This window comes from Harpia harpyja, chromosome 1 (genome assembly GCF_026419915.1).
Source record: "Harpia harpyja isolate bHarHar1 chromosome 1, bHarHar1 primary haplotype, whole genome shotgun sequence".
Lineage (NCBI taxonomy): Eukaryota > Metazoa > Chordata > Aves > Accipitriformes > Accipitridae > Harpia > Harpia harpyja.
Genome location: NC_068940.1, coordinates 13,377,085 through 13,394,443, shown reverse-complemented (window position 1 = coordinate 13,394,443; position 17,359 = coordinate 13,377,085). Strand labels below are relative to the sequence as shown.

The window sequence follows — 17,359 nt, the reverse complement described above, 5'->3', positions numbered from 1 at the left end:
CAGGATAGAATGCTGCCAGAAGTAATCTCTTGTAATTACTAGTAATTTAGTAAGTGGTGTAGACCATCCTTCACATTACTGAATAAATTCCCTAGAAAAGTAGGTACTAGATTGCTTACACCACAATTGTCAAGGTGACATCAAAATGAAAGCTCAGTTCACTTACCAACTATTAAAAGTCCCCTTGTGCTTTTTGCACGATTGAAACTGTTGATCTGAGTTTTGGCTCAATTCCAGTTTCATTAATTAAATTCCACATATCTACATCCCTTCTGCAGTTTGCATCTTTTGCTACTGCTAAATGCTTTCAAACAACCAACATGTTAAGTCAACGTCCTCTGGGCCTAACATCAACAAGGATCAAAATATTTCCCCAATGCAAAGCTAGTGAAAAGCTGCTGGAATCCTTCAGAGTAAAGTACTGCTGTTGTCATAAATAAGTACTTACCAGTCAAGCAATTTCAAGCTAAAGAACCATCAGACTACTGTACAAACAAGTTAAAATGCTGCAATGTAAACTGTATTAAGGAAAGAAAATATTTCCCATTAGTAATTATGTATGTGCTTAGTTGCAATTGTCCAAGCATTACACTCCCAGATGAAAAGGAACCAAGTGTTTATGTTTGGTATACATTTCCAACCTTTTCTGTTCCAAATGTACAACAGGAAGATGAGGTCTGTGATGCTCAAAAGTTTCTTTCTTCTCTGAAAAAAGTTTCTCTTTAATAAGGATTCTACCTACAATTTGCCAGTAGCTATTCTCCATATAACTCTTTTACTAACACATTCCTGTAAATCAAGAAATCTAAAACTTACCTGAAGGGAAACTTCTATTATGTTGAAGTAGTATATTCTTTACAATTGTGTTTAAGAGAACAGTGTAGACACACTTCAGTCACTGTTTGCTTCTGTCTGGTAGGAAATTGTGATGTTAGGTTTTTTATTTTTAGCAAGAGTTACATTTCTTGAGTAACATTCATAGCTAATAACAGACTCCACATAACCACCATAGTCAAAGAATAAATGTGGAGCCTTAGAGTAAAACCAGTCCTCTAACAGGCTAAAATTAGAAAGTATTCCATTCTTCTAATTTATTCTTTTTTTAAGGTGAGTGATTTCTATTTGGCTAAATAAGGTACAGATGTATTTAATCACTGAATTTTCAAATCAAGTTTATTTGATGTCATATTTCAATAGTTTATATTTTTACTTCAACACTAGATTAGCTTATAATAAGACATGTTTTGTTATAAAAATAATCATGAAGAAATTTAATTAATTTTTTTTACCATATTATGAGTACTACAGCATGAGTAGATTTTCTTGAATCATCCACTGTTTTATATAGAGACCTGTATTAAAAATGAGATATGTAGTACAGAAACCACCTGTAGGGTTCACTGTCAGCTTTGGTACATTTCAACAGATTCTGCCTTGAAATGCCAAACTCTTCATTTGTAAGTAAGCGGAATGTATCAGCAAGAGGTAATCAGAACAAAAGTCAACATGTCCACCCTTTGTGCAGCACAAATCTCCATGTTCCTCTCAGCAGATTGGAGTTACCACCTGTACAATAATGTACCCAAAGCTTTTTGAGAAGACCATCCTAAGTGCTTCTAATTGCCACATAAGGACGGTTTCTACTCTTCTTCCAGATAACCTCTGGCTTTCAGCACAAAAGTCTGACAATACCAACAGCTGCTTTATTTGTTGTGATGCTCTGGTGGAAGTTTAAACATGAAGAACCTAATGTTCCACAGGAAGTGATTTGAGGGTAAAGGCGGGCTGGGATCTGGCTAACGAGGCTCCTGAACCCAGGTGTTGTTTCTTATGTGTTTTCAAAGAAGTTGCTTGTCAGAGGTAGAATAGCAGCAAAAACTACAGTCAAATGCCTCTCCAGTGTGATGTCAGCGTACGTGAAGGTCCAAGCTCTTCTTCCGAATGCTGTAAAAAAATTAAAAATGTATCAGTCATTAGTACCATCAATAGCAGTGAGCACTGCACAAACACAGGCAGTCTTTAGCTGGAGTGTTCACAAATCCAAAATAGTCAGGGGTTAAGTCATCCATAGCAAGATCTCATGGCTCTTTCTAGTGGCAGAGCTAGACCAGAAAGCAGCTCTCCTGACTCGTAGCCCAGTGATTTCACTTACAGCTAGCTGTATTCCTACGTGAGGATTTCTAGACCTAAAATGTCTCATTTTACACAAGACAGACAACGCCTTTCACCATTTTTTTTTTTCCTACCACTGGCTTAAGTTTGTGGAGTTTGCACCATGTTTGCAGCAATATTTGTATTTTAGTGTCAATTGTGCACCTGTGGATATATACCTGTTCTTTGAAAATAAAACCTCTGTACAGGCATCAAGAATCTAAACTCCTCCAAGCTCGTGTACCAATTTATTTTTCACGCATTTACATCCTCAGGATACAACTGCACCAGCATGCAGCTACACACACCACAGATGCATACATTTGCATGTGCATGTGAATCTGCATATAATTCCAGCTCAACAGAGTGAAAGCTGCAAATCAGTCTGAATATAGTGAAAAGTTTTGATCTTGCATTTGTTGTTTCATTCTACCTATTTTGCATTATGACAAAGGGATATACCTCAAAATAAAAAAACTTAACCATAACACAAATACTGTCAAGGATTCATTCTATATTAAAATGTGAGGTATGCTACATGCTTACTATGGGTTTAAATCCTGCTCTGAGACAGTGGAATTATCATCTGGTCCTAATCAAACCTCAGTTCTTTCAGATTCAGGGAATACCAAATCTAGGATCTAAACCTTTGGGTCTTGGTGCTTCCCCTGAATAAGGCCAACCTAGAATACAACTGCGTACAGGCTGTAAGAGAATCCAGACTGAGACTTATGGGTTAGTCTCAGCACTTGTTACCTAATGTCAATCAGATTCCAGAACTTATCAATTTGTAATGTAAGCTTCTCTGAATTTAAGGTTTCCCTTAAACAGATATTGAGGATCAGTTTATTTTGGCAACAACTATTTGCAGCCCTATGAACTAGGAAAATTAAAACAATCACCTACAGTAGGATTCATCCCACATAATGTTAGCCAACAAGCATATTATCTCCTAGATTTCCTCTGTAAAGTTAACTGTAGGCAGGCAGTAAGTAACCCTAATGGGGGCAAATTAACCCACACATTTAAGTAATGTCTCATATGAAATTAAGATGTCTTGTAGGCATGCCCATCATTCTCTATTGAGTACAGAAGGGGTCTACAGAGACATCAGATTAAACAACCGACTAAGTTGGCTAAAATGAATTCTTAGACTCAGTAATGTATACACCATATCAGTTTAAAAACCTCTTGATTGGTGCTGCAAATATTTACAGGGTTTCTATATTCCGGGTTGGGGTACTTAGGTGGTGGTGTTATTCATATGAATGCAACAAGCAAAAGACAGGACTTTAATAAAGTATGCTTAATCAGGTAAGTATACCTTAACCCTCCCTTCCCCTCACACCTAACAAAAAAAAATGTAATTGGTTGATCTGGCACGTAAGAAAGTATTTTACTACACAGGCATAGAAAAACTTGGGGTTTCAAGCTAAGATTTGCATAAAAAATGAAATATTTTCCCATACATTCTTATCAAAGCAGCACAGAACTCTTTAAATCCCTACCTGTATCACCATCAGGAACACACAACTTTCAGGAAATCCTCTTGCAGTCTTTGACAGCAAAACTACCGAAAATGTGAACCTGTCAGATTCTGTGCCTTCAGAAACAGTCATCTGACTCTCCAGTCACTAAGCAAGGCAGGTATCTCAAGCAAATTTACATCTCTTTCTATATAGCTCTGAGCTCTTAATATGACAAAAGCCTTAAAGTAAAGGGACTCTGCGTGTTGTAAACAGCCCAGTTACATACACATTTTAAGTCCTGAGTTCATTATGTATATATATTTATGTGTGTATGTATATCAATACACACAGAGATACACTTTAAAATTAAATTCCACTGTAATCCTGAATTTTGATGAGCAGTTGCCACTGCAGATTTTACTATTGTTTTTCATTCAATGTCTCTGGTAAACTCAAAGCACAAATAATCTTAATGGGTGAGAGCTTGAATAAAGAAACTCTTTTCTAATTGAACATCAGTAAACGATGTATATTAGTTCACAAACTAAATCAGAATACTGGAAAAGTTTAGAGATGACACTTTTCCGTGTATTTCATCGCTGTAGTTATGCAACCCTTAGTCTTGCTTACACTCAGATCTGTGTGCTCACGTGTGATTTCTACCCTTTTACATATCACTTTTGAATACAGCCCACTGACTCAGTCAATGGGTTCTATGTGGGTGTAAAGTATATGCCTGGGGAATGGAAAAGGGTTGGGTTTGCTTGGGGGGGAGGGGGTCCTTCTGTTTTTTCTTCTTTTGTATTCCTACATGTTGTTGCATTTTTTATATAGTTACAGAAATAGAGGGTGTTATATTCTATTGCACTTAAAAATCCTAAGACTATTACAGACCTGAAATAGATTACTTAAGAAAAAAAAAACCCAAACCTTAACTGTATTTACCCAATTCAGGCGCTTGTTTCACAAGTGGCAATTTCAAACATCCAAACTATTTTAGGTCTGGAACACTAGGCAGGCATTTGCAGTTACCACTATGTAGACAAGAACTAAATATTTTGTAAGTACAGATTTTACATATAAGAAAAGAATACTTTCAGACGGTATTATTGTTTATTCTTACAGATATCAGTTAAAACATTCACTTCCTGATGTCATAGACTCTCATTATTAAATAAAAGTTTTTAACTTATTAAAGAGCAATTCTATTAACTTCAATGGAACTAGTTCCACAGCAAAAGTTTAGCCATCATAATACAAACACATGCTTACATGCACCTAACAGGGCAAAGTAGGCTGGTGGAAAGAGGCACGTTGTTAATTTGCAAGCAACAAAATCTTTGATCCCTGTAAGCAGGGATAACTTATTACAAATAAATGAAAAAGTATATGCTTGTAAAGTAATACTGCAAAAAGAGACAAAATACTATGACAGGTATTACAGAATGGTTTATTAAAAAAATAGATTTTTAGTAGTAGAGGACTTAATGACAGTTCCCTGTCATACTTAGCTGTATCCTATAATTAAAGCTTATCTGATAGTAGAGGAAACTGGATTTCTTGTGCCTACTACAATAAGGCATAAAGAGAAATAGGTTACCAGTGTTCCACTCTATAGTCTGTAGAGTTCACCACTACCACTCCCCTCAAATTTTCCAACCACTATTTTCTCCTGTATTGGACATACACGATACTTCCTAGAAAGTATCTACAAACAAACATCTGTCGTTGTAACAAGGCCTGTAAGTGAACATTCCATTATACAAATTTCCTTTATTTTTTGTTACAACATTTGGATAATGTTTACACTTCCTAATTTTTGTGGCAGCTGTGTAAAAATGCAGAAAAAGCCTTGTTCCCTGTTATTCCATTACCGGATACTGAAAAGCTCTTTGTGAAGAAGGAATTTAGTTTAAGCTTGAGGTATCTTACCACTTTTGATAGATGTATTTCCAGATTTTAGTTCTGGCACCAAAAGACTCTCCAAAAGGAGCACTAGTTTTGTAATCAGAATTCCCTTTATTATGACAGATAAAGAAACAGTAAATTAAGCTTTCCCCCACATAACTAACAAACAAAACTAATCAAGCTGTCTCTCCACCAACCACTACCTACCTCAACAAGTGACTTGTGGCCATTAGCTTATCTTAGTTTAAACTTTTCAAGTTTAAAAGAAAAACAAAGCAAACAGTACATCATTTAGCGTACAGATTTTAAACACACAAGAATTTAACATTTAAACAGCCTGTAAGGCTAAGTACATACTTTCAACACGGCTTTACTAAGACTAGCTAATGCTCCCACTCATCACATGACACACTCTGCCAACACTGCAAAATGAAATGTGTTAGCACTGTCAGAAATGTCATCATTTCCTCAAGCAGCAGGGCTGGGAGGGTAGAATCAAAACACTACAAGCAAAGCTGCAGACAAAATCAGTGTGAGAAAGCAGCATGTAACACCTAATACAGCAAATTAAGACATACGGATAGTGAATGAACACATTTTTGTTTTTATACAAGTCACTGCCATTTGTCCAGTACCCCTTCAGACACAGATACTATCACCTTCCTCTACCAGATATTTTTGTATTTATCACGTTAGCATTCCATACATCTTCCAGCACAATCTATGCAGTAGTTATACACGGAAAGAGCTGTAAAGAAGGGATAGAAAGTGATCCCTTTAAACAAAAAAAAGCCTTCACAGAGCCAAGCTCCAAACAGGAATATATTTAAATGTTTGACTTGGCTTTTATTAATGGGTAGGAGGGCATACCTTAAAGTGTGGGGGTTTTTTTCTGGTTTTGGGTTTTTTTTGTTCTTTGGATTTTTTTAAAGCCAACAGATTTACATAATTTGTCTGACAGAGGGATTATTTACACATACTAACCATATGAACAGTCAACATTTGTAGCACTTCTCACAAGCGGGTGTCTGAAATGCCACTGCAGAGAGCTTGCATCAATGGAGGCGTAAGAGCAGATCTCACATTTGAAAGGTTTCTTGCCTACCAGGAAATGGAAAGCAAGTATGAAGGAAGTAGTATCTTCTATGGGAACACAAAGTCTGTGTGGGATATTCAAAAGAAAATCAGTGGATTAGCATTTACAGCACATCCTCAAAGCCACAGCTCATCTTTCACATGATCTTGTTTCTAATGAAGCATGATCTTAGATAATGGTCTAAGCAGTTAAAGGTTACAGTCTGTTTTACCAGGAGACCTACTGCATCTAAATTTGGCTTCCACCCTAAGTCTAATCAAGAAAAACTGGCCAGAACCACTTCCAAATTTAGTTTTGATCTTTTTTTTCTGAATCAAAAGTTCAGAGGGCCAACTTTCAGCATACTCTATATCACCAATTAAAAACAAACAAGCACACAAAATCCCTCAGAAGGGGGAAATGTAGAAGAATTGGAAATTTTCAAAAAGCAAAAGGAAATTATAATAAGGGAAAGTCATTTTAACTTAATGAAGAAAACACACAAAGAATTTTCTGTAAAGACAGCAAGGACATTTACCTCACAAATACAAAGGAAAACAATAACTTTCAATAACAAAAACATTGAGAGGTACATTCCTAAAGGACTAGCCTCCCCTTTCATCTACATTCCCACTGACAATTTCTAATTTACAATATTTATCTTCATATTTTTCTGATGTACTAAAATTCTGAAATATTAGCCTTACAGTGGAGAACCTGAAACAAACCTAACCAGAAAGAAACCACGGACTAAAAAAAAAAATTAAGCAGAATCACAGAATGATTGAGGTTGAATGGAATCTCTGGAGGTCATTTGGTCCAACCCTCAAATAGGCAAACCTATTTTCACTTTTGCAGCCAAAAATGAAAACACAAACCAAACAAATACATTTCAGTTAAAAAAATAATGAAAAGTGAACATATTTTAAGAATGTAAGTCCTAAGAACACCAACCCTGGTATAGTAATAATTGTCCTCAAGACAGCATTTCACGCCAATGTTATTACAAGTAACTCTCCAGCTCCAGTTTTATTACGAGTTATCTTTTAAGAATTAATGCAGGAGATAGCACATTGAGTGATCACTGCATAGTCAGCACGATGTGGAAATCAAAGCATTTTTTTATGTTTACCCCCAGTTGTCAATGGTGAAGTAAACAGGAAGAGGATGATGACATTTTCAGGAGCAGTTGTCAATGGCTTGATATCTAGATAATAAATTACATTTTCATAGGTAATAAGCAGCTTCTTAAAACTCATTAAATATGTTTGCTGTAGGTTACATAGCAGGTCAGTTGCAGAACATGGAATAGGAGACGCTTCTGGATTTGCAATCTTTCATCTAGACAGTGACTTATTTTGTTCATTTTTTTGCAAAAGTTTAATTTATTTTGCATGTTTCCGGTCTCTTGTGTACTTATGCACCTGAACATCATTAATAGTGCCTGGCCACACTGCCTAGCCAGCCTCCTAGAAGTCAGTTAGCCCTTCTTTGGGTATCACTCTTCTTTTCCTGTAGCTTCTGAAACACTGTCGGTTGCCTTCTACATTAGCTAAGAATGTTTAATAGAGAAAACGTCTGCCTTTGAAGACACGGTATACTTCCTACCACAGAGATTGAGAGCCATCTGTCCCAATAGCATGAGACGTCTATCGGCCCCCTTCACACTTCTGTTTCCTGCCAGACATCTGCCTACTCTCCTCTGCTGCCTCGTGTGATGCAATGGCTCCAAGGCTGCGGGATGGAACACCACCCACGTCGCTCAACTGCCGGAGCACCGCACTCCTGCTCGGCCACTGCAAGAGTATTTAATTTCTTCAACTCGCTGAAAAGTTAATTTTGCCAGTGTGGACAAAGGCGGATATTCGCTATTCACTATGCTGCCAGGTCCTATAGGATGAGTTCTCAGCAAGCTGATTTATTTAAATATTATCACAAGCATCTAATTGGGTCCCCACTGTCCTGTCCACCCACTCACTGCACACGTCAAGTATCATGTTTCAGAAGGCCATTAATGCAACGTAGCACGTTCCCATCCTATTCATTCAGTTAAACTTATTTTCTAATCCTGTAAAATGCTCAGTTCAGAAAAAAGGAGAAAGGCTTCACTTTTTAAATATCAACAAGATGGAGCAGATCCAACAGTTCCAAGCAGACAGTGCTACAAAGTACGTTCTTCTGTGTAAACTCAGAATTTCTAATGCAAGTGCCTTTTTGGCAGAATGATGGACTTAATATAACCATGGCAACACAAATTCTATGTAAACAAATCACTTGACTGAGACAGAAGGGACCCCAGAGCATCAGTCACAGAGAGGCTGGGCCTTTGATAGACATTCAACATTAAACTTTGAAACAGAAAACTGAAGCAGGAAGCTTTCCAGAAAATGAAAGGGAATGTAGCCAAAGTGGACAAACAATCTATTATATTAAAAATCTTGAATAGGCCAATATGTGCAAGTTGATTTAAAAAGTTTTGAGAAGACACTCCCATTCTTTCCTGGCAATGGAGCACCAGTACAGAACAAAAAATTATGAACTGGTTGAAGTCCACATCCCTCTGAACTAGCAAAGATATCCTTTTCAGTTAACAAGTCAGGGACATAAGCTGTCCTTGTCTTTGCAGTATCTATACCTTTACACAGATGTCTCCTGAATATGGATCCTAAATCAGGATCAAATATAGCCTTAATGACCAATATCCTTAAATGCCACAAAAAACATTTCAGTTAAAAATTTGCCTGTTTTATTAAATCAGGACCACAGTGTTTGGTTTTTGCATATTCAACATAAGAGGGAGAACTACCAATAGGTAAAACATACCCCTTTTCTGTAGAAATCCTTTTCATGTCACAAAAGCAGCACTCCTACACAGCATTCAATATTTAACTGTACAGTACTTTTTTTTTTTTCCTCCCTAAGCAGTTTAGCTAAGTGGTAACATGAAGAAGACATACATGTAATCCATGTATACATTTGCATCTGCTCTATCAGAGAGGCCTCGAGCCTTGTTTCATACTGGCAGTGAAACGCTTTGATGCCAGCATGCATTCCCATGTGTTTCTGCAGAGCTAAGTATAGGAACACTTCCTGTCAGAAAGGAAATTAACCTTGTCACGGCTGGAAAATAAGCATCTATTTTTCCTGTATAAGTGGTCTGAAGGGATGACATTTCTCGGTTACTGTGTTAATTTAGGCTTTTAATGCCTTTTACCATGAGTATTTTGAGCCTATTAGTTAGGAAAGATTGATATCACTATGGGAAAGATAAGAGCATAAAGATTCCTATCAGACCTGCCTACAATCAAATACTGCAGTTATTATTTCATTATGTTTCAATTATTTATTTATATTATTGGAATGACATACTTCGCTGAGTTGAAATAATTTACTAGCAGCCAATACTGCATAACGCAACATGATCACATTGGATTGTTGTATTTTGATGTTTGAATGGTCCACCTAAGTTTTCTAGAATTTTTTTGTCTGGATGAAAAAGACATTCTACCTTCTCCACTGCATGACCTGCTACTCTTTCAGGCCTGCAAGCAGAATTTATTTAAAAGGAAAAATAATACATATGAAAATTATATGTGTGCTTATATACAAAGAGAGGATTCCTAGGCAATACAACTGTAAAACATTTGAAAAGGCCTACACAGATCACAGATCTGCTGTTCCAAATTCCCTGATTTTCCAGATTCTTCCCCACACCATGCTTAGAATACCTCAAAACCATTTAACTCTATGTCTCAAGCACTTAAAGTTCCTCAAAACTCAGCAACAACAGAGGAAGAACTGGCTGTTCACAAATTCAAACACAGGTCTACCTTTTAGACATTTTTAACACACAATAATTTCAAAGGGATAAATATAAGCATAGAAGAACTTTTAAATCCTTGTCCTGTGGAAGTCAACTATAGCAGGTTTAAAAAGTGCTTACATCTGTATCCAGATTATTGATGAGCACTCAGCAAAAGGAAACAATGTCCTTTTGACTCATACCTGTAAATAATTAATTACTAAGTAAATACTATTTCCAAATACATGCACTACGTTCACATATTGGATGTAATAAACAGGATTACTCATTCTTTAAACACTCTATAATGAAAACACAGATATTTTCATGACACATTCATGAATGTAATTAAAGTCCTGCTATTTTAAAAACAAAGTATTTTAGAAAACAATGAAATTAGTTTATGTTATACTCAATACCTCTACTGATAAAAGTATTCCTGCTAATTCTACATTAAGAGTGACTCATATAGCTGTTATTTTATGCAATAGTATTCAAAACAAGAAAGATGCAAAAGGAGATTTAATTCTCAGTTATTTGTGTGGATTAACACTTTCTTGCACCAGAGAAATAAAGCTAACATTGCTCTTAACTTGCATGAGGGAACTTAAGTACTCAGGAGAGTTGTTGATTAAGTGTTTGATGCATAGAAGGTGTGAAAGCTAAAACAGTGATCTCGGTAGAACCAAGGGCCTATATGGAAAAATTTGGGATTTAAACAGTGGGCTTCAAGATGAAAGCCAACTATGAAAGGCAAGCTGTGCCATTCTCAATAACTCTTTGAAAATTTTTTGAAAATTTTCCTCTCTTCCCTAAAAATTTGTGATCTTTCAAGAGGAAAAACCATCACCAAAAAAAAAAATAATTGTCAAAGATCTAGATTCTAAACTCCTGCAGGACAGACAGAACTTTTTTAGAGCTATGAAGCAGAGACCAAAAATGCAGAGGCTAATTTCTGTAATATCTTTGTGAATCCAATGCAAGTACAGTAGTTCAAAAGGTACAACATGTCAATTCACAGACTAGGAAAATGTTAATTGTTACCATTTCTACTCACTGAAATGGGAATTAAAACTGTACTTTTTATGCATTTAAAGGATGTCTTTCACAATGATGTAATAGAACCCTCCTTTGTTAGGGAATTAAATGCTTTGTAGAAAAGTAGAGCTATTTGGATTTTCTAGCTATTTGAATTACTCCTTAAAAAAAGCGTAAGCATAGCTGCCTATTTCCAGCATATTTAATAGCTTTAAATGCAGATTTCAGCATTCTGATAATGTTGCAGGCAGCGCTTGTGGTACAAACTCCCCACAAATACTGATGTGTTCCTTTTCCTTTATGGAGAAGACACTGTTACTAGGAGGGTTGGTTCATCTTCTAAGGTTAAGGAGCAAAAGTCCAAAGGAACCTGGAATTGTAATATGGATGATTTACCCTTTCATCCTTCAGATGTAAATAAGGTATATTTGAGACAGTGGGAAATTCCAACCCATTAAGACCAAAGGGTCTTGAGTACTCTTGATTAAGTTTTAGGCTCCATAAAGGTCCCACATGCATTGTAACACTTATGATTTTAATGAAATAGTTAGGCAAGACCATCAATAAATCAGTCTTATTAGGAATCATTCTTCCCAGTTAGCTTTTGAACGCTGATTATAGGCAGCTGATCCTCACAGCTGCCACTATGATTTTCCCTTCTTTATATGAACTATTGGATAAAACTCAGCAACCAAAAAGATTAGACTGCCCTCTCTCTGTGGCTTCTTGCTAAGTATTTGATCTGTAACTTAAAAACAGAATTATAGCCACACACTTTCAAGAAATTCAGTGATAGGTATTAATCAGCATTTTCCCACATAGTCATTAAAAAAACCAATACTCCATAAAGTTTTAGATGATAAAACTACTTCGTTGCTGAAATAAGACAATAAAATTTGGTTATATTGTTTAGTATCACTAGTGTTGCCTGTGAATTGAGGCCTTTAACTCACATGCACTGTCAGCAGAATACACAAGCCATCCTTGTACAAGAACACATTAATACATGAATTAAAAGCATCACTACATTTAGTGTATTCTCAGTTTTATCTTCTGATGGAAGAAAAATGGCCATGACAACATTATTTTGAATTGTAAAATTACATTAATTTAACTTTAAATATAGAAAATAAATATTTGAAAGATGTAAGCAAGACTTAGGTGACATTAACTCATAATGTCATGGGGTTCGGTTATTTTAACCTTTAAAATATACACACACCTAATGCCACAGTCATAAAAATCTTAAACCTTCACATAGAACTGCCTTCTTTATAAACTTGAAATAGATTTTACTAAATAAATTCTACTGCCTAATACTGAAAAGAATGAAGACTTCTAATTCATACATTCCAGCTATTCTTGTAGCAAACAAATCAGGTAGAAATCACAATTTTAACATCAGTAGGTAGTCTTCACTGAGGTTTACAGGCAAAGAGGAACACGGAAAAAGCATTTGAGAAGTAAAAGCCAGTGTGATGTTGTTCATTTGCTGCCCCCTCCTGGGGAAAAAAGCAACCAGACAAAAAAGCACCGTAAGACAGCCAGGAGAACCGCTGTTCCCTGTGTACTATTACCTACATCTCTCCGATAACTCAACCGTGTGAGAGCAGATCTTTTTCAGTTTAAAGGCTTTTTTTTTTTTAAGCTTTAATTTTAAAGTATCAATAGACTCTATATCTCCCAAATGAATCTGTTAATCTAGGCATAACGAGAGACGATTCTGGGAAGAAGAGAAAATGAGGCCACTTGCTTTGGCATTCTGGAGTTCTGCGTAGCAGCGCAGACTGCACACTCAGAGTCGCAGTCAGCATAGCAGCATTATCTTTACGCCATTCTGCCACCAGCTATTCAATGTAAGCTGCAGGACACAACACTGAACCGGCTGCCATTCCCAACAGATTCTGTTCTGCCATGGGCTGAGGGCCTTTAGTGGAAAGAAATAAGACACAGCCACATGCTGGTATTACGGCTAATTGCTAGTTTCATTAGTTCGCCCTTCAAAGAGGCTGTAAGAAAGAAACGGTCTTAACATGAAGTTTGCTTTGCTGTACAGATAGCACCGCAAAACTCAAGTCAGAACTAGGTATGAAAAGTTCAAATAAGTTCTTAATCTTTGCAGTAATTACAAGCATCGTTCCAGGGAAAGCTCCAGAGACCTAGTCCGTAAGTGCTCTTTTCACTTCCGAAACAGACAGGTAATGTGTTCATCAGATCATGACACATTTCATATGAAACCTCAAACTAAATTTGGATTGCCATACCCCACTGGTTCAAAAACAACTGCTGTAATGATATAATGATGTAAAGTGCTTAACCTTATACTTTTTCAACTTCTCTAAAACTGACAAAAGTTATTTCAACATACCTCACTGTGAACATGGGAGCAATTTGCCTACCTGCTTTGTGAATTTGTAATGACTGAACTGTGCTTTGACTATGGCAAGGCTTGTGAACTGACTACTTAAAAAAAAAAAAAAAAAAAGACACTTATGTGAAAGGTACATCATCAGCACGTTGGTCTACTCCTTACCTACTAGCAAAGCTGCTAGTTCACTACAAGTAATCAAGCCTTTGACTATCCAAACCCAAATTCCTTTTTTTCTTTCTTTTTATTACACCAATTTCAGCAAGCTACTAAAACATGTATTTATTTCTTTCTTTCCAGATGTGCAATAACAACACCAAACTAGAAAATCCAGATTCAGTATAGATGATTACTTCAGTCCTAGAAAACAGTGGGGTAAAGAAGCTATTTGGGGAAAAAACTTTGACAATATGAATTAATTATAATACATAACTTTAAGAGTCAGAAAGTGATTTCTCTAGTTAAACTGAAGGTGTCTATTGTGAAAATGTTTTCTAATAATGTAACAGACATATGTATGGCCATAAACAACAACAACAAAGAACATCCCCAAAACAAACCCCACATACTTAGAAGAAACCTAGAGAAACAGAATGTACACTAACTTCTCTACCTAAATACTAGAAAAACTATCATTAGAATATTGTGTGATGTCAACTCATGGACAGGTGGCTACCAGAGATTATTATCTTCTTTATCAAAGAAAAAAAGATATTTTCTGAGTAACAGGAAAGCCTCAAATGCCTTCTCAAGTTCTCTTTGGAAGAGATGATGCACTTGACATCAAAGTCTTAGTGTTAACTCTTACAACTGCAGGTAAGTAGAATTTTGCATTAACTGATAAAATTGGTGCTTCAATAAATATGCCTCTTCGAAACGTAGCCATGACTGCAAAGGAAGTTGTACATTGTCACAGTTTTTTCATCTAGTTTACAGACAGAATTCCAAGAAGTCTCACAGCACATCTCTTGGCTCTTCATAGAGCACATCTCAGTGGCTCTCCTTTGCTATTGTTTCTAACAAAATATAAGAGAAAACCTTTAGAAGCACCTTTTGATCAGCACCTGCTTACTTCATTCAAAAGACTGATACTATCACAAACCAAGTAGAAGACAGCTATTTGAACAGGGTACCTTATATTTGTTCAGGTTATCTGTGGGCAACTTTCTTGTAAAAATAAATTAGTAAATAAATAAATGTGCCACATTATCAATTGTTCTGCAATCAAGATCTACAGAAGTACTTGGAGCATAACAAACAAAATGGCAAGTTTTGCTATAATACAGGTCCTACCTACTACTTCCTTCTTTCTCGTTGCTTTTGTGTTGGAGCACACAGGATTATCTTCAGCCTTCTTTCTTCCCTTGCTCTCTTTTGTTTTTTTGTTTTGTTTTGTTTTTTCCTAATGGATTTGTTTGTGATGTCCATTCACCTGATGACTGGTTTTGAATACTTGATTCCAAAATTAAGACAGAAGGGCTGTAGAAGTTTTGTGATTTTCCATATGCTCTTTCAACTCTTCTCTGCATTGCCAATTATGAAATAAGCTAATTCAAAAAGAAACCCAAAATACAGTATCAACCAATATTTTACATTACCATCAGTGACTGAAAGGCTTAAGAATTTGAGGTAAGATACTTTCAGGTAAAAGACAAACTTGCAGAGGGACTTTTGAAACAGTGTAACACTCATAATTCAGTCCACTAACAGAGGAAAAAAACCCCTTGCTGATCATTCTGTGTTATGTTTGTGAAACATACATGCACAAAGGGAAAAAAAACCAGTTTCTCAAAAAAGCTAGACAAGCCATTTGTTTGCGTTGGGGTTTTTGGTTGTTTTTGTTTGGTTGGCTTGTGTTGTTTGGGTTATTTTTAAACTGTAGGGCAGAATTAGATCCAAGTTGTTAAATATAAGTAATGTTGAGGAAAGAACTGCTCTATTTTACTTTCGCACATATTGTAAATACAATGAATAAGCAGATGACTTACAGCAGTGTTTAACTGCCATTCACACACACCCTAGAAGTACAGATTATCATTCCTGGATGCACACTTTCATTATAAAATTGCCACAGTGCTGCTCAGCACAAAGAAAGAGAAAAACAAAATTAGATAAGCACAAACTAGAATGATAAAAATTATAGCATTTGGAAAGTCACTACTGTGTTTGACATGCTTGCCACCACAACAAATAAGCCTGTTTTTTAAAAGTGACAAAGCAGGAAGGAGAAACAGGATTTCCAGGTATCTCATTTGACCTGAATCCACTGGGTTTACCAGATTACTATGTATTTATCATACAAAAGCTTTATCTAACAATGCACATTTTAAATAGTTGTCTTTTCTAAGTTTGCTCAGCTAAACTTCCAACAATCACTATGCATGTAGATAAAGAACAAGCAACATATTTACGTAATATAGCTGTTACATTGCAAGGAATTGATTTATTTTTATTATGTTGGGAATATCCAAATATTAAGTTTCCTTTCATATACTGTTGTTAAAATAGCGTAAAATTCTAATTACATTGTTAAGACTAGTATCAAGACCAGTGAAATGACAGCCATTTCCAACCTAAACTATAAGCTTAAAAACCAGTGCTGCGTACACTTTTAAATATATAGCATATTTTATAAGACTAGGAAAAAAAATATATAAGCCCATTAGATGACTGAGAAGATAGCCAGTATTTGTTTCAGAGTAAGTGGAATACTTTCATCCATAGAAAATAACATTTGGCACAGAATCACTTAATTGGACTCAATCTTTGTGGCCCTGATATAGTTTGCATATTACTGCTTTTGTATGAGTTAATTATTTTAGCAACAAAGTACCAAAAATTCTCTTTTCACCCTCCTTCTCCCGAAAGACAACAAACAAGACATAAAAGCTGATGCTAATTGTTATATAAATGAATCAATCTCAAAACAATTGCACCAACTCTGAAGGTGACTTGTAAAATCCATCAACTTAAGCAGTATGTATCAAATGTTCCCTGCAAAAACTTGGTAATGTAAGACATTTCAGTACACTGCTGTTTACAGGAAGAAAAAAATAAAAATTTTTCCCTACCCAGTGTCATCAAGCCTTATTTATTAAATTGCCAATTCCTTTTAATGTGATGGCACAGCAAGTACCAGATTACAAATGGTGCTGGATTATGGAGCCTCTAGTGACTGGGTGAGAAGGGAGGATAAGTTGCCAATTTTATAACCATTTACAGATTAAAAAAAAAAAAAAAGATTTTAAGTGCCATATGTTTTTTTGAGATAGTATGTTCAAGACAGCATTATGAATTAACAACCACTTACCTGACCCTCCATTCAGTGTACACCAGCTTCTCCAGTGTGGTTCAGTGGTCAATACATCACCACAAACACAGTATATGTTAGGATGTCACGATGGAGCTGAAGCCAGTGACCCTAAAGGGTCTAGATGTCGCAGGACCTATAGCAATGTACTGTACAGTCTCACAGCCTAGTAACTAAGAACATGCAGGACATACTGCTAAAGATGATGGCATTTTTGGTAATTTATTTTAGTATGTTA

At 35.9% G+C, this 17,359-nt stretch overlaps 1 pseudogene; it reads right to left on the bottom strand.

The window, feature by feature from the left end:
* Window positions 1-1,796: 1,796 nt before the first annotated feature.
* Window positions 1,797-17,133, bottom strand: LOC128152158 (zinc finger protein 64-like; annotated as a pseudogene).
* Window positions 17,134-17,359: the final 226 nt, after the last annotated feature.